Source organism: Macrobrachium rosenbergii, chromosome 10 (assembly GCF_040412425.1).
Source record: "Macrobrachium rosenbergii isolate ZJJX-2024 chromosome 10, ASM4041242v1, whole genome shotgun sequence".
Taxonomy (NCBI): Eukaryota; Metazoa; Arthropoda; class Malacostraca; order Decapoda; family Palaemonidae; genus Macrobrachium; species Macrobrachium rosenbergii.
Window position 1 is genome coordinate 10,523,161 of NC_089750.1, and position 19,009 is coordinate 10,542,169.

At 36.5% G+C, this 19,009-nt stretch overlaps 1 long non-coding RNA gene across 1 annotated transcript; it reads right to left on the minus strand.

The window, feature by feature from the left end:
* On the minus strand, positions 1-9,869 carry LOC136842973 (uncharacterized). The gene is made up of 3 exons (XR_010854393.1): positions 9,802-9,869; positions 3,163-3,409; positions 1-569 (listed from the first exon to the last, which is right to left on the minus strand). It is a non-coding gene; the product is annotated as an uncharacterized lncRNA (long non-coding RNA).
* Between the last annotated feature and the right edge of the window lie 9,140 nt (positions 9,870-19,009).

Sequence of the window (19,009 nt, forward strand, 5' to 3'; positions counted from 1 at the left end):
GATGAAGAGAGAAATGCCTCAAAGGCTCAACGCCATAATGCAGTTTGTTTCCTCTCTCTTTCTGTAGATCGTGCAGTTTCCTGCTCTCTCCCTCTGTAGATTCGTGATTAAGATTCGTGCTGTTCTTCAAGCTTTAGAGCTATATCCGTGCTATTCCATCTCTCGCTCCAGATTTTTGCTATTTTTCCTCCTCTGTAGATTCTCGTGCTGTTCTTCAAGCTTTAGAGCTATATCCGTGCTGCTGCTCCTCTCGCTATTGCTATATCAGTGCTATTCCTCCTCCTCTGTAGATTCGTGCTGCTGCTCCTCTCGCTATTGATTCGTGCCATTCCTCAGGGGTCACTATAGATTCGGCTATTCCTCCTCTTTCATCGTTCAATCTACAGTGGAACACTACAGATTCGGCTATTCCTCCTCTTTCATCGTTCAATCTACAGTGGAACCTGTTTTTCTTCTAGAATTAAGTTTACGTGCCAGGTATCACTTGAAATTATTGCTCCTGAAGGGCCCCTTCGCATTTGTCTTGGAGGTTCGTAGTTCTGTAAAACGTGACTCAAAGCGTCTCCAATCTGTGAACATAAAAACACACTCAATTTTCTCTAGTATCAAAAACAAAGCCTAGTATTAGACCAAGCCAGAAACATGCATAACTTCGAAATTTAGTTCGATGTCTTATTAACATCTGGAGCTCGAAGTACATGCGATTACCATTACGATGGTATTATCCAATAATACATGCAAAACTATATAAATTCAAAATTTTAAAATTCGTTATCTGAACAAACTAATATATCCAGACGATAAAAAGTTTTGCATAAGGACAATAGTTTGACACTTGAATCATTGGCATAAGAATAATCTGAAGTCTGTGCATTAGTGGCATTTAATCTTACATGAAAATTATTGGCAAATGCAGATTAATTAGAGGAAATTGGTTATCATAGTGGATTATAAAGCAAGCTCGAAGGGATCTTGTATCAGGTTGGAGATGTGGTACAGCGAATAACAGCTTCAGATGAACCATGCGCATATGCAGGGAGTTAAAGAACAAGCAGTGCACAATTTCTGTAACTGGAGCAGGTTACAATCGTGGATTGTAAAGGGCAATGCCGATTGCGAATACTATCTAAAAATACAGCACATTGTTCATCAAATGTCCATACAGAAAGCAAACATTTACCATAAACCACTGATCAGTCCTTACAATAAAATTAGATCACTTCAACTCAGTTTCAGGTAAGGCTCAACAATATTAAGAAAAAAAATGAACGTAGAGACTTTTTTTTTTTTTTTTAAATGCAAAGCTACAGTACCTTAATTACCTGAAGCCAGAAGACAAAGAATGGCTTGGACTGACAACTTACAATGTAGAGGATATTCATGAACTTAAAATTATTAGATATTCATGAACTTAAAATTATTAGAATTAACTTTTATGCCTACTGAAAGTGGCTCATGTAGAGAGGTTTCAGGCATTCATTAACATTTAATACAACCTATTTTCACGGTGATCAGAACATTTTAAATATATGCAGAGCAATGGCTTTTATTGCATATGCAAAGTAATAGCTAAATCTATGGAACAAAAGTTTTAGGTACAAACAAACAGTCTGCTCAGATTTCTGACCTGACTCTGAGGTGGTGGTTTTAAGCGGTTTGCAAATATTCAGACGCCTCAGTAACTTTGAGGCAAAATGGGCCACCATCTACCCCTGCTGATTTCAGAGAAACCTCTTGCCATTTCCCCACTTTTCTTCAACTACTTAGCATGGAACACCCTATGGACCTAAAGGTCTGGAGGAAACTGACATACTTAACCTATACAAGTTTCCATAATAGCTAAGCATTCTTTCTGCCTCTGCCCCATCCGTGAACCCTTTCCCACTTTCGGCACATACAAAGGGCAAACATGTTTTCAAGAGACCATAATTTGCCAAACTGTCCCTCATCAGTAAACTATGAGGTATGTTTTACTACAGCAGTATCTAGTGCTTCCCATTTCTGCCAGGCAAAGAGCAAATGTACACGAATGTACAAATAACCATCAGTGGTGAATCCTGTTCTTGTCTCTTACACAGACATGTAGAACGTAAAAAACAACAAAGCAACTCAGGTATTCTGGGTTATAGGTGCTACTAATACCAAGTAACACATGAGAAAATCAAGTTACCATCAAACTAAAATACAAAGTAACACATGAGAAGTTCCAGCCAACTAAAATACAAAGTAACACATGAGAAGCTCAAGTGAAAATTTTGCCAGCCAACTAAAATACAAAGTAACACATGAGAAGTTCAAGTGAAAAATTCTGCCAGCCAACTAATATACAAAGTAACACATGAGAAGCTTAAGTGAAAAAATTTGTCAGCCAACTAAATTACAAAGTAACACAAAAAGCTCAAGTGAAAAAATTTCCAGCCAACTAAATTACAAATTAACACATGAGAAGCTCAAGTGAAAAAATTTTGTCACATGAGAAGCTCAAGTGAAAAATTTTGCAACCAAAAATTACAAAGTAGAAGCTCAAGTGAAAAATTTTTCCAGCCAACTAAATTACATGAGAAGCTCAAGTGAAAAAATTTTGCCAGCCAGCTAAAAGACAAAGCAACACATTTGTAACTCGTGAGAATTTCAAGTGAAAAATTTTGCCAGCCGACTAAAATACAAAGTAGCACATGAGAAGCTCAAGTGAGAAATTTTGCCAGCCAACTAATCCAAGTACAGTATAAATCACCAAATTTATCTTTGAAAAAAACACCATAAACCTTAGCCTTAATACTGTAATAAAACTAAAACAAAAAGCAGAATGACCAGGTAGATGAAGGATGAAAAGTAAACAGTAAAGATAAACACTACGAAGTGCCAGTACGAGTTCAATAATCAAAGTGGAATGGCAACTGATGTAGAACCCTCGCCGGTATGACGAGATCCAAGCATTGCTTGGTGCTTAATTTTTCAAGTAGGTAAGCAACATAACAGTAAATACGGTCACTAACGATTGAGTAAAATGAGAGGTTTGTAATTTGCAGTGGCATATTTCAGTTTGGGTGCCTACAAACATAAGGCTGTTGTTTGTCACTTTTATTTTAGGACTTAATGCAGACTGATGAATAATACAAAATTATGTGGATTGGGTTGCACATATATGCATTCATATCTTACCTGGTTAATGTTGAACTGTAATAACTTCCAGAGCAAACTGCCTTAGTCATTTGAGCATCTCCGTTGTAAAATTTGAAGGAACACTTGTATATTATCCATTTTTAAAAGACACGTCAATTCAAGAGAAGCCACCAGTGCAGTGTATGAATAATGTAACCAAATTTTGGTGTATCGTTGGCTTGTTTATCTGGAGATTAATGTTCCGAAGTTTTCCCTCCTTTTCAATGAATCTTGGGTGTTGTAATCCCTGGAAAGAGAGAAAAAAAAACCATCAATGAAAAAATATACTAATAATTATTCGAGAGACTAAAGAAATAGCAAGAAAAATGCGTGTTTGATAACACCAAACTACAAACTACTTATATCAAAATCCACCATGATCCAAAGAGCTGACCCAATCTCTTCAAGACAACGTAAACCATTTTCCTTAGCATGGGCGGGTGAAATAGTGAAAAAGTAAGCATAACCAAACATTGGTTTCCTACCAAAATTTTACAACATGCTTCTTTATGACGGAAAGGTTTTTCATTTCATTCACTTCATCCACCGTTCCTAAACAAGCATACTTTAGAAACAGTTAAGGAAATACAAAAAAAAGAAATTGGGAGGTCTGTTTCGCAACTTTGGCAAGAAATTTAAACTTGAAAAAGAATGAAAAACACACACACACACACACAGAGCAGCAGTTTTCTCTGCTTTTTAAATACTTCGTGTGATTAACATACTAGGCCGATGAAACCATGCCAAGAAGAGAAATTGGAATAATTTACTCATTTTAAAGCTACAAGAAACGGATTTTGAGATCACATTTATGCACAAAATCCCACCGAGGCTAAACACGAGTTTAGTTTTAGGTTTCATAAAATGATTCCTTCCAAGACTTATCTGGCTCTCTATAATTAAACGCTATGGTCAGCAGCATGTTATGTCAAATGTCCCTAGGAAGTAATTTAACTTAACGGAAGCAAAACTTAATGCTGGTGTGGCATCTTCGTAGTTTAAAGTAATTGGTCAAAAGGAAACCAAGAAAACATTATCCAAATGCTCATCCAGATTTTTATTTCGTGCACATTAAGAACGAACACATTTAAGCGGGCATAAATCTTACATGGATTTCGACTCATGATAGCTAAAACAAAGAAATAAAACTAAAACTGTGATGAAAGTTATTGGAAGTATTTAAGTGACCAACAAGTAACTAAAAGATGAATAAAATATTTACTAAACAGGATTTACTATTCTTACAACCAGTCTCCCAAAATGAAGTAGTAGCGCGTTGAACACCATAGTGTTTTGAGATTAAAAATCTGTTACTTTGTACTGCCAAGTTTGAAGTAAGGCAAAAATATCGAATGCATTAACAGAAAACCATTACACTTGTAGTTCATCTAATGTGGTCTAAATTGAAACCAAATTTAAATACTGTAGCTGAAGTCTCGTCAGCTTTCAAAGAAACTAACTACGATTAGCAAAACACTTGTACAGTGCCACTAATCTGTTGAAATTCACCAAAATAAACTAAAATTATAGGTCATAATTAGCACCACAATCAATAAAATCTTTGTATCTGAACCAATATTCTTACGAACCTGCTATTTTGTGTAAATAATTGTGTAATACAAATCATTACTAAAAGCATTAGCGCTACACAGATGAAACACTGATATGGTTGACAACATCATTGGTACTAATATTATGCAACACTTGACTTCAGCTCAATACAAATCTGCATGAAAAGTTTTGAAACTTCGCAGTTAAGTTGCAGATAAGTTAAAAGTGTTCCCTATGTTAACATCATCCCCAGACACCTGTCCTTAATTTACTGTAAACTACCATTATGGGGAAATTCCCTTTGATGATAAAAATGGCTTCTTGTAGGTTACACAAATATCTTGTAGTTATAAATTTCGGTTATACTACCTATAGTATTCCTCTAAAATGTAATATTACCTTGCTACTCCAATTAATAAGGAATGACTGCAGCCTTTTCCTAGTTCGAATGCATGAGCAATTATCTTTAAATACATTTCAGGCTTGTGTATTACATGGAAATCAACGTACTTGTCAGCACAACAACTGAACAACTTGATAACTAACCGGCCATTCACATTCATTCTACTTCTTATATAGAAATGTTAATAGTTTTGATTGTCAAATTCATCTTCTTTAGGATTACCCATATCCCACCCAACGCTTACTGGACTCCTGTGATAGAGAGAATATGACCACGCTGGTCTTGGCTATGTAATTCTTTAAGATATACAATTAAGAGATTTTTTGTCTTGCATTTCGTTCAGCTAAAACACACAGTCCAACTTGTTAATAAAGTGAAAAATTAGGGAAGGGAACAGGATGCAGAGTTAGACCCAAATACTGTGATCCATCACTAACTAATCCTATGGTCCAACTTCAATATAAATCTTATAAACCTTAAAAATTAAAAAAACTTCAAACTAGAACATTTGAAACCATGTTATATAACGTTTTCAGAGTTTTAATTTTTACAATTAAAACTTTGAATACCGCTAAATAAACAAAACCTCAAACCACTTATGACCCTCTACTACAAAAAGCATAAAACTTAAACAAAAACAATTACAACACCCAACTTGCCGAACAACACCTTTTAACAATTCTCAGTACTTTGCTTATACATACGAAGACAGAATTAAATGTATTATTTTACACTGCTATGACTTATCACGATGGTCCGAAAATATATCCCCAATACTTGTAAAATTATACTTATTTCGTATATTCTGCGTTCTTGGGCAATGCTGCACCACATGTGCCTCTGTCTGTCTGTCTGTCTGCATGGCACTTACACAAACGCTCTCCCATCGGTAGAGTACCCCGCGACCTCCTCCACCGCCAGGGAGTGAGATGAAAATCTGAAGAGGGTGAATGAATTCTTCCCGTGTTCGGGGATACTGTGCTTAACCAAATAAATGTCATGAACTGAGAGAAATGTGTTGATGTCACGGTATGTTATTCTCTTAGATGATTCTGAATTCAAAATATTATGCTGCAGCGTCTCCACAGCGACTCTGACATCATCTACTTGTGCATTTATTAGTCCATGGCGATATGTTCAGGTGTTACACCTTTCATTTAATACGGTGTTTATTACTAACATGAGGTCATCATCCATCACAGACCGCTCGCAGTACATTTAGTAAAGAATTTTCTTTGCCTCCTACGAATTAAGTCCCGCAACGTTGGATACCCTGACTCAGTGTAACAAACCGTTACAAGTAGTTTTTCTAACACCAACCAGCAGTTAACAATACCCAATTATACAGCTTTACTGTCGGTCTCAGATCTGCGTTCAACCAAGACTCTAACCTGTACAGAATGGCAGACATTAAAGCAGCATCAAAGACTCTTCTTGACGAGAAATGGGATGTCATTGTCTTTACTTAGAAACGAAACAAATTTATTGACTGTGCCACCCTGGACTGGGCATGTGCTATAACCGACGATGACATGGAACCATCAGAAGTAAAAATTTAATCCAAATATGTGTACTGAGTGCACAGCTCCACTACAAGATCTTCAACCTCAATTGTTTCCTAATCCCGCTCCGTCCGTTGATAACAGAACACTTAGCTTTAGCTGCTTTAATTTTCATACCATAATTATTACAATACTGTTTCATCAAAAATGCTTTATTTACAATACTTATTCTGCTTGTGGTAAGAAGGACTGTATCATCCATCAAAACTGGCAAATGCAGCCATGGCAAAATGCCATCAAGGGGTACAATTTTCTTTAAGAAGCCTAATAAGGTCATTCATGCACCAAATAAAAAGTAAAATAGGATGTGGAACTACCCTGACGAACTCCAACTTAAGTTGTCAGAATAACTGATCCAATAATGCTGTTCGTTACCCTATATACTGCAACAAATGCCGCCAGCATCACAGCCCCACACCCAAAACGCTTCAAGACCCCGAATAACATTTTTATAGGTACTAAATCATAGACTTTACTAAAATCAACAAATACTGCAAAAAGCTGCTTCTTTTTCTTTTTAGCCAAGTCACTCAATATCTTAATGCTACAATATGTTCCGTAGAACCATGACCCCTCTGCGCACCTGTTTGTTCCCTAAAAGCTTAAACCATTTCTCAAGTTGAGAGCACAAGACCGTATATAATTTTGCCAAACAACTGATCAACGTTAAACCTCTAATTTTTTGTTTCTTGCCTACTGCCTTTTTAAAAAAATGTAAAAATTTTGGCAATGGACCAAAAACTAGGATATGAGGCAGACAAATACGTCATTAAACAATGCAATACGTGTGATCATCCACTGAACTGTGAGCAATTTCAGAACACCAGGAGAAACACCGTCGGGACTAGAAGCTTTGTCTGGATTAATATTTTTAATTTGAGACTGAACTTCCTCCAGGGTTATTCACTCATCCAGTACCAAGATGCCCACACATTGAACGAATACGAATATCATCCATTAGTGCTACCTCCACTGGGTTTAATACTTCGAGGAATTCCTTAAATTCCTGATCCGTGGGACATCTATTTTATTCTCACCTTGAAACCTACCCTTCCAGTCAATAGCTTTCAAACTCGAGAACCCTCATGGTCCCTAAGGAGGCGCTGCTCCTCTACATTTACACTAAAATTTCTTAGTTTTCTACAACATGCCTTACAGCTACTGTACAATACTTCAGATACATTAGACGCGAAGTCATTTATGTTATCATAATTATCAATATCCAAGTTCCTATCTAAACTGAGATTAGAAAAAATACCATTAAACCAATACCATTAATCCAAGATAATATTACTTATACACATTTGCAGGGATATTAGATGCTGCATGTGGAACAAGTCTATATTTACAACCAAATCTGATGATCCTATGCACACATCTAACTCAGATACCCAGCTACTCCCCTGTTTATAAGTCTTATTACTAGCAAAGTATTTATCAAAAGTTTTTAAGTTATTGATAACAATTAAATCACTGTCTTTACAAATTGTTGCCAAAGCATAAGCATTATCACTAGGGGTAGTTACATCATCAGGTATATGTGGGTGGGTATAAGCATCACTGATAGCTATAGCCTGCGTACACTACTGCCAAACCTTACATTCATATCACCTAATATCAGATATTCATACCCCTTGTCACTATCATTAAGCCTCTCCTGCATGGATGCAAATTCCTCATGAGTGAAATAAGGCGAGTCACTCGGTGGAACATAGCAGGCCCCAAACACAACCTTGGGTACAGTCTGCAACTGGAACCACACCTGATCAGGGACACCGAGAAAGAGCATTTCTCAACAAAACAGTGGTACCATCACGGTGGGAACAATCCTTGTTATAACTCATATAAGAAACAAATCCCGGCAAATAGACAGGCAAAGACGTTTTTACCTCATTCAGTGCTACTGTGTCACACTGAAATGAATTCCTCACCATTTTTCTTTCCTAGGTTTATTCTGCAGCCCCCAATCTACAGTTCTTAAACTTTTGGCGTTAGGAAAGTAAATTTAGATATTACACGGTAGTTAACGTTGTTTCCGGAATTTGGAGTTTTTCTTATTCTCTCGGAAATGAATATTCAAAGGAGATATGGGAAGCCAATGTTGCAAAAATACAAATTTATGTACATATAGTGCCATATTTAGCACCGATTCGTTTTGTGAAGGTAGTCTCGTGTGCTGCCATCGGCATTCCTTTTTCCTAATGAATATTAGGTCACAATAAATTTCTGAGGTGTGCTTTTGCTAACAAAGGCACCATTCACAAGGATACTTCCTCCCCTATACTACCTAAACCTTATATCAGGAGCAGCAATTGTTCCTGACCCACTGGACACGAAACTTAACTGATCTGGGTGAAAGGTTCAAATCTGGAGGTCACACAGGAACCTTATCATTTCTGCTTAACATCGTCAGCGTTTCAGAACCAGTATACCGATCGATAGCTGTGGCAAACTCCTGATTTCATGACAGTGATATGGAAATGTCAGAAACTGGAAATAACGGAAAACTGGGAACTAAACTTTTCTCGGTCAAGTAATAGTTTTTCGAAGGTCCGTGAAAAGCTGAATAGGCGGAAAAAATAGGAAAAAAAAAGTACTACATAAAAGGAAAAAAATACGGCATTACTTGTGAATAGATGGAGAGTTTCTCAAGATACAGAGCTCCACTAATTACGAGGTATTCCCCATGTGCTATAACTTTCCAATGGTTAGGCTTCGCTTTTCTTAGCCCCCTAAAAAGCTAAGACTGCAAATATGAAGACAAGGCGTGGATTTCTATATATAAAAATGACTAAAGTCCGATATTTGAAACTTGGCCTTCCTTATAAGTCGATCTGTGAACTTGCAATAATAAGGGTCATGAGCCATATCCAAATCTCGGTATACAGTGGCCTTGAATGTACCTTGCCACTTTAACAAACGAAAAAATCCCTTTCAGCTAATGATGAAAATTTACAGATCTAGCACAACAGTCAGAAAATTGCAGAAAACACGTTAATCCATTTCAGTTAACATTTTGGAAAAACTGCATCCACATGCCTATCATTAATTTCTTGTGCATAAGAGCCTGCTCAATACCACCTTTGGTACTCATACCACCTTAAGTACTTGGATCTATCTTACCTTGCCGATTATTTTGACGAAAACCCGTGAAACAGCAACTGGGCACTGACCGGTCGCGCTCACCGGTCCCTTTGCTCTCAGGCGCCACACCCATCAGATCAGCGTTCCAGTAACGTATGTTTGCAACGTCACAGTCTTCACTGGAACCGGAAAATAAACATGGCGGTTATTTTCCAGTCAGAACAGCCAACCTTAAAGCCCTCGAGAGAATATTTAAAGTAAATATCTATATTTTTCATCACGTGATAATGCTTCAAGAAACTAACTGATAATAATTAAAAAAAATGTTTTATATTTGTACTCAAATTTGCTGAAAAGGGCGCCTTTTCCAAATCCTTTTGGCAATTCTGGTAATTGTTGGTATTGCCAGACTTTAAACTTCAAAATTCCAGGCCGACCTCAAAATTTAACTACGAATGTTCCTTTTACAGTCGGAAAAAATAAAACAGAATTAAAATAATCGCTGAATTTGTATCTTTTTTATTGACAGGGGTAATTTTTTCAGGGTTTATCATACACAGAATTAAAGGTTTTTAGTCAATCCACAATGATGATGTCATAATTTAGGCAGTAAGTATGATACAAAGGTAAATTTCATCCATTTAAAAATGACCAGAAACTTTACACAGAATAATTTTTTTTTATCTAACACATGCATTTTTTACTGTTATATTTATATAAAATGACGCACTGCTAATTTCTGTTATACGTCATAGAAAACGCCCCTACAATCTACATACGGATTGTTGGTTCCTTACTGAAAAAAAAAAGATTGTGACTTCCGATTTTTGTATTGTATTGTACTGTGCTTTTGGACTGAGAAATTCTTTTCCTTGTGTTTGGTGTGATCATAATGCGAAACCATTCCTCTCCATCCCTTGACTCCATTCTTTATCTTCCAGTTATTACCTTACGCTTTCTCCTCCTCTTGTTTCCAGTTCTGTTCATCCTCCTTTTATCCACAAGCCGACTCCTCCGACACTTGTTCACACCCCCCCACCCAGCCATGACTCATATTAATATTCGAATTACTTGTGTTCCGGTTCATCCAACCCTCCTTTCCACCTTCCTCCTCCAACCGGTGTGGGAACTTCTAAAACGAAATCTTGCCATATATTCTCTCTCTCTCTCTCTCTCTCTCTCTCTCTCTCTCTCTCTCTCTCTCTCTCTCTCTCTCTCAAAAGCAAAAATCGTGCTTTACACTGTATTACGATAAATTTCCCATATACTCGGCCCATCAAAGAACATATTAAAATATATTTTCTCCTTACTTGTCTCCAATAAGCTGCCAAGTGTTGTCGGGTTCTGCATCAGGGAACACGCCTGTATTCCTTCTAAAAAAAAAAAAAAACGAAATATCAAATATGATGCTTATAATACAGCGTAGAAAGGAATCAGAGGAGTACGCATGCTCCACCACTGACTTTGCCAAAAATTATTCTGAATATTGGAGTTGTATTTTAAAGAATGAATAATAAAGCTTTAAATTAAGACTGATTAGTTTTGTATTATTATTTCTGTCATTATTTCAGTAACAATCTGGCCTGTCATTGGAAAAAGACTCATAGACTAGATATCTGAATGTTATAAACACAGGACGTGAATTCATGATAAATTTGCAGAGACCAAGACAAACATACCACACACAGACCAACACACAAACATACCACACACACACACACACACACACACACACACACACACAGAGAGAGAGAGAGAGAGAGAGAGAGAGAGAGAGAGAGAGAGTAAAATTATGAGTTTAAGATTTCAAATGGAAACGATACCTTTCTACCAAATGAATTCCTAATCACATACATTCTCTCGAATTTTAAGGAGGAAAAAATTAATATATGCTAAGGAATTCCGGTAAAGGGAAAATCTCATGTCAAAACGCCCATGCTGCTGATGATGGTGGTGTGCGGAAGGATCTGAGGCCAAACTTAATGAAATTTTCATCCCCTGGGTCATTTACAGAGCTTCGTTTTACCTCCGTTATCAAGTTACTTTTATGGAGCGTCGCTCCCCTTTCCGTTGGTCACTAATGAAATAGGGAAAGAGAAACCTGGTAAGGCTACTTGAATGAATTAAACCAGTTACCTGCTATGGGATTGATTACCCTGGAAATGAAATTATTTCATGAACTGAAAAATATGTACAGATTCAAGTTCTACCACTTTCTAGAGGTATGCAAATACATAACTGGCACGCTGGTGTATAGTACAGACAACTGTATACTAAGTACATAATAAGGCACTGGGATGCACAATATTAACACTTTTGACAACGCCGTGTCAGCTTTTGGATATAGTGGCTGTATCCTAAATCAGGTTTGCAGAAGTATGGATATCTCACTTTACATACTAAAAGCAAGACAATATCGAAGGGGAAAACAGCACGCCCTCAGGTTGCAAGGCTGCTGCAAGCAGGTAACCGTATTTTTAGGGTACCGAGCAATCGTTGTTCTTCATGTATATTTGGTACACGGTCAGAGATAAACATTCTAATTATATGCAGCAAGTTGAACGTAATCCATGAACAGAGGCTGTTATCATCTCTTAACTTTTTCCACAGCAGTTTTTTTTTTTTTTTTTTTTTTAGAGATTATTTTCTACTTCTTCAGCAACTGTGTGGATACTGCCGATAATTATTTTTGTCATGTTACCTTTTGTATCTAGTTTGTGTGTATTGTATTTGTATCTTCCATGTATATGGCCCTGAGCCGCAATAAAGATTATTATTATTATTATTATTATTATTATTATTATTATTATTATTATTATTATTATTATTATTAAAACCCGTTTTTTCTGAATAACTTTTTTACTCAGGTAGCTCCTTTTTTCGTGATATGGAGAAATTTGGAATGTCATTATTTGATAAAAAAGTAATTAATTAAGTATGATATAAAAAAATATAATAAAATATCCTTAAATGATAATAATAAAAAAAACAAGAAAAGCTGTGTGAACATTCATTTATAATGTATGGCCCATATTTTCTTAAATTCAATCAGAGCTAAAATCATCTAAACATCCCAATATAATCCGAGCATATGGAATAAAGGATACATATGACAAAAATGAATCCATTGACGACACTGTCAAACCATCAAAAAGGGAAATCGTTTAAAATATGAGCTGCGAATTTTGATCCCAGAAATGGTTTACAGATATCATACAGCTTTAGTAATCAACGTCACGAATTTATTATTACTGTAACAAAATGGAAGCGAGTATAAACAACGAATTTTAATTTAAAAAGGAACAACAAGAGGAATAATGAGAGATATGAAAAATAGTTGATCTCTTTAGAATAAGAATTTAAATCCCAAATAATGATACATTGCCTTCATCCATTTCATTAAAAAAAATCTTGTTGTAGCATTATAAAGATGTTTACTTTGTCACATTCTTCTTATTTATTTAGTTTGCTATAGTGTGCAGTTAATAAAATCATATTCAAGACTATCTTTTCATATTAAAACAACACACTTTATACACTGAAATGGTTCTCAACCCATAAAAAAAACTGGTTAAAATCATTCTGAATAACTGAAGCGATATCAATAAAAGGACTTTGGAAATGAATAGGACATTATATGCTTATATATGCCCATGAAACATTTTGTTTATGTAGAACTTCTCATTACCTGAAATTACAGAGCATTTACAGTAATTTCTTATACTCCGTTCCACTGTATAAAAAATTGCTTTACATTCTCTCAGTTTCCTTCAAACCTTTCTACATTTCTCAATATTTGTGTGGCTACATCCGTTTTCTTGTTAATTGTTACATGTACTGTAGGTATCTGACTGCCCTCTGTATCAGGCAATGAGTGTGTTTATGGTGGTGTGTGTGTGTGTGTGTGTGTTTATGAGAGAGAGAGAGAGAGAGAGAGAGAGAGAGAGAGAGAGAGAGAGAGAGAGAGAGAGAGAGAGAGAGAATATCTATGAATGGTTAACCCCCTAGGTGAAAGGGTTACCCCTCAGAAGCCCACTCGTTTTGATGGCATACTTTTTAGCAGAGCAAAGAACACTCACGTCTAGTTCTCTCTTCCAGTCTTTCTACCTCACCGCCACAGCTGCGACCCAACCAGCCGACTAACATCTATGTAAATAATTCACCGCTTAGAAAATCAGAGGCACATTGCAACGCGCCCACCTGTCCCTTTTCTCCCCCTTTGCTTGTTGAACACAAGTAGTCCAGTTGAAAGCTAGACGCGCTGTACCACCTGAGCTACGAGAGAGAGAGAGAGAGAGAGAGAGAGAGAGAGAGAGAGAGAGAGAGAGAGAGAGAGATTCAGGCAGAAGAAGACTGAGTGCATAAACTGACGGAACTCCAGGTTGACTTGAATTGAACTGAACTGAATATAGAATTTAGGCCAAAGGCCAAGCACCGGGACCTATAAGGCCATTCAGTGCTGAAACGGAAATTGACAGTAAAAGGGCTGAAAGGTGTAACAGGAGGAGAACATCAATTGTTAGGAGAGGGTGGAAAGTAAGATAGAAGAAAGGGAATATGAAAGGAGGTACAGTAAAAGAAACGAAAGGGGTTTGCAGCTAGGGACCGAAGGCACGCTGCAAAGAACCTTAAGTAATGCCTTACAGTGCACCTCATGCGCACTAACCTCCTAACGGGGGTATCTCAAGTTAGGAATTGAACTGTTGAACTTAATCACCTAGTTCATACGCAGCGTGAAACTTTTTCAGAATTCTTGAGAGAGAGAGAGAGAGGAAAACTTTTACTAGTATTTGTTTTTTTTTACTGGAGTAAAAAAAAACATAAAACCGAAGCTTATCTTTTAATGAATAAAGAAAAGGGATAAGAAAAATTCCTAGCATCTGTGGAGAAGATTCAATCAGGGATATATATATATACATATATATATATATATATATATATATATATATATATATATATATATATATATATATATATATATATATATATATATATATATTTTTTTTTTTTTTTTTTTTTTTTTTTTTTTTTTTTTTCTCGTAAAGGCTATAACCCTGTGGACTGGGACTAACAGACAGACGGCCGGACATAACAGATATATGAAGTCAGTAAAGACCTAAGAAAAAGATATCATGCCAAACAAATGACTTAAAAAAATTCCGTACAAAAAAGAAAAGAGCAGTGTCGCGTGTCCTGACCCGAACTGGAATTTCATGAGAGGTGTCTGCTCCTGTTTTCCTGGACAGGCCGAAAGCGCCCTAAGGAATGTTGGATTTTTGTTTCTAGAATTTTGCACTTTGATTGCAGCTTGAGACATGTGTACAACGCACGCTGTTGGAATCTAGTCTTGTTTCTTTTATTAGGAATAAGCAAGAAATTGATATAAAAAAGTCTGCTATGAAATGAGTCTCAGAAATTACATTTCTTTTATCTTTTAGTAATAATTATTCTGCTTGAATCTTAGAAAAAATTACAATTTTTTTATTTTTTTTCCTCTTAATAATGATATCTCCTCAATTTTTTGCCAAACAAAATTTGTTTCTCTCTCTCTCTCTCTCTCTCTCTCTCTCTCTCTCTCTCTCTCTCTCTCTCTCTCTCCATACAAATTCTACCTGTTATTAATTTTTTTTTTATTTTCCCTGTTTCTTAGCAGCATAGAGTTTCCTTTTTCCCTCTTTTATGTTCGTTAACCTGATAAGATTTTAATCTGTTGCCTACAAATGCTTCAGTATAATAATACATTTGCGAGATATTACATAGAAGTTTGATACCAATACAGTATTAAAAAAAAACACAGACTTTTGGGACATGGTTATCCCTATGACAGGAGATTAACGCACAAAAGCCAATCCCATTTATACCAGTGTATACAAAAATCTGCTAACCTTCACAGAAATTGTGCAGCATTACAGAAGACAACGCAGATAAGCATAGCAGCCCATATACAAACAAAGACATCCCTCTGATTATCATCACAACAGTAAAAAAGGCAAAGAAAGCAGCGATGAATAAAATTCCCACCCTATTTTGCGTCGAGTGTTATGTTGCCCTAAATTTTAGATGATATGCAGGTCCTATTCATGGCAGTGACGTCTTGGCTATTAAGGCAGGCCTTTGTGACACAGGTACCCAGAGGCCTTTCAAATGACTTTAAAGGGGAACCTGTAACATGCACTCCAGTCCACTGCTTTTAAAACTCCCGATGAATTTCGCAAGGAATCGCTGAGGGAGAGCAGCCATAATATATAGAATGTGGTTTCTTCCCTTCTTCGTCTTGGCACTTTATGTTTCGACAAGTTTGTTGCCATTCATTTTCCTTTTATTTATCAGTGGTTGGTTGTTCATGTGTAGGAAATTCCTGATGTTTGTCGTTGCTATTACCTAAAGTAATAAATACGAAAATACTTTCGTCTACAATATATTTTTAAAAAATGTAAGACATCAAATTCTAGAATGCTTAACTGAAATTAATGATTAGGAAATGAACTGCTACTTGTCTCATTTAAGCATTTAAGGAAAATATATGTGACCTCTCTGAAACATTTACTTTGAGAATTCATTTTAAAAAACAGCTCGAGAACTATAAATATGGGACGTGACTAATACATGTCTGACCACAAGATCTGAAATATATAGGCGCGTTTTCCTGTAAAATGATCCTGAATGCTTCTTGGTGAAATATACCAGACAAAGTTGAACTTTCCTGAAATAATTCGGTATCTTCTTTTACAAGACTCTTTATGACTGAAGATGAGCCTACGGAAGACTTTGTCCCACAGTGCCCAGAACCTATTTCACGGCACCATTTCTTATCCCAAGAAAGTATTACCATAAATTCGAATAATGTTTGAGCAACATACTACTGGATACTGGCTCAGCTGCATAACTTGTGAGTGCGCGCGCGTGTGTGTGTGTGTGTGTGTGTGGATAGGGGGTGATGTGAGTGCATACGATGTATACATTTTCTAAATCACTTGTTTTGCTGTGACAGCACTTCATAAATACCAAGCCTGTGTTTGTGAGTTATACTTTCAAATATTGTTCGAAAAATCGAGAGGCACAGTGATATAATAATGTAGAGTAATCTTGAAGAAGTCCTTCTTTTATTATGAAAATGGGTGTAATATACAGCCTAAAAAAAATATGTAAGATAATCATCTACGAAGTAGTGATTAATGAAACTGGGCAAGGATACATCCTCACCTACGCATATTTATGAATATTTTATGTGTGTGTATTTTCTCTGGAAAAACTCATTTCTAACAGTTCACATCTTTTGGCTGACCGTGACCACAAATAGTACGTAATTTATACGAGAATACAGGTTTGTGTAAGATGTTTACATGAAAAGAACTGAAACAAGTAGTTTTCTATACTGAACTCTTAAAGGGTAGACTCATGTTGTTATCATTTACGAAGGCTTTTTCCCCAAATTTCGACACATTTTATTACTATACTTAAACAAATCGCGCAACTTCAATGTTGAAACTTTAGGTACACCTGGTCTTCCCTCCCTATCTCTCTCATAGTACTACAAGTTGCGCTTGAGCTAAAGTCATCATAGGCTTCAACAGCTTATGCAAATGTCTAGTTGATTAATTAAATGGCGTTGTGACAATGCCCAGATCAGATTTTTTTTTTTTGCAAAGGAGGAAACAGAACCTGATGAAAATCATTTTGCCTTCGTTCATTACAGACAAGCCAAATTTTGTAATCTGTCCGTTAGGTTGTCTGAGAAATGGAATGGAATATAGAGTTTAGGCCAAAGGTCAAACACTGGGACCTTTGAGGTCATTCAGCGCTGGAAAGGAAATTAAGAGTAGAAAGGTTTGAAAGGTGTAACAGGAGGAAAACCTCAAAGCAGTTGCACTATGAAATAATCGTTAGGAGAGGGTGGATGGCAAGATAGAAGAATGAAAGGGGTTGCAGCTAGGGACCGAAGGGACGCTGCAAAGAACCTTTAGTAATGTCTACAGTGCATCGCGAAAGGTACACTGTCGGCTCTACCCCTCTACAGGAAGCGTTGTCTGACCGTTGTCTGAGACTCAAACAGATGTTCAAGTTTTAATCGTAGTCATAAAATAAAATGCCCACAAGTTTGCTGCCTCCGCGCTCGTTACCAAGATACTTTGTTTCCCATTTTCTCGAGAATGACAGATATCTCAATGAAGAACAGAAAAGACAGACAGATAGACGGACTGACAGACAGACAGACACACAGCAGAGTAGAATAGGGACAAAGCGACCGCGCTTACCTTCTTTTTCATTTAGTTCTTCGCGTGAGGAAGACGCCATTTACTGTGGACGCTTAATTAACTCTCCGCGCGATGGGTTAAGCAGGGGCTATATAGGTGAGAAAATTGGACTGTCCCCTTCTAATGGTTCTACGTACCAGCAGTATTGTTCCTAAAAGTAAGAGGAAGGAGAGAAAATTAGAGAATGGATGAGGTGAGGGTTCTGTATTTCACCTTGTATTACATACTCACAGAGAGAGAGAGAGAGAGAGAGAGAGAGAGAGAGAGAGAGAGAGAGAGAGAGAGAAGATTTGGTGTATAAGGTTTTAACGTTGAGCTTAAAAGAAACAATGTTCTTCCGATAATATGCCGTATTCATATGAGCAAGGAATGTTGCCAGATTATTTCAAACAAAATCCACGTTCAAGCATCCGCAACCTTCCGTCACAACGAGTTTTTCGTATTGACTAATTATTTTAATGACTCTAAATAAGCTATGAACATAATCCTCAAATACAAAGTTTACGATTATTAACTAAGAAAACCTCATTTTACGTACACGAAGCGCACAGACTACAAATCAAAATTTTACACATGCAGTAAAATAATACAAGACGGTTTTCAGCTTTTATTATTCTTATTCCATAGAAGGTTTCTTTACTGGAAAAGGGTAATCTTCACTAGTAGAACACACGCATGTACGTACGCACACACACACACACAAACATAAATATAGTAGACCGATAGGCATAAAACAAACGTTTAAGTGAATTTATGTGTATATGTGTACAAATACCGCAAAGTAAAAACAAAAACATAAAATTCTTTGATACATTCAACTCTATATAACCCCATTTAATTTTTTTTTTGTTTTTTGGACACTTCTTGCCCCATTTTCGCCCGCTGCTGTCGTTTTTATTTTCAATCTTGGCCCCTCGTAGGTCGAGCGATTGGCAATCCAAAGTCACTCTCACTCGGTAAATAGGAAACTCAATTCTGTCAAGACGCAGCTG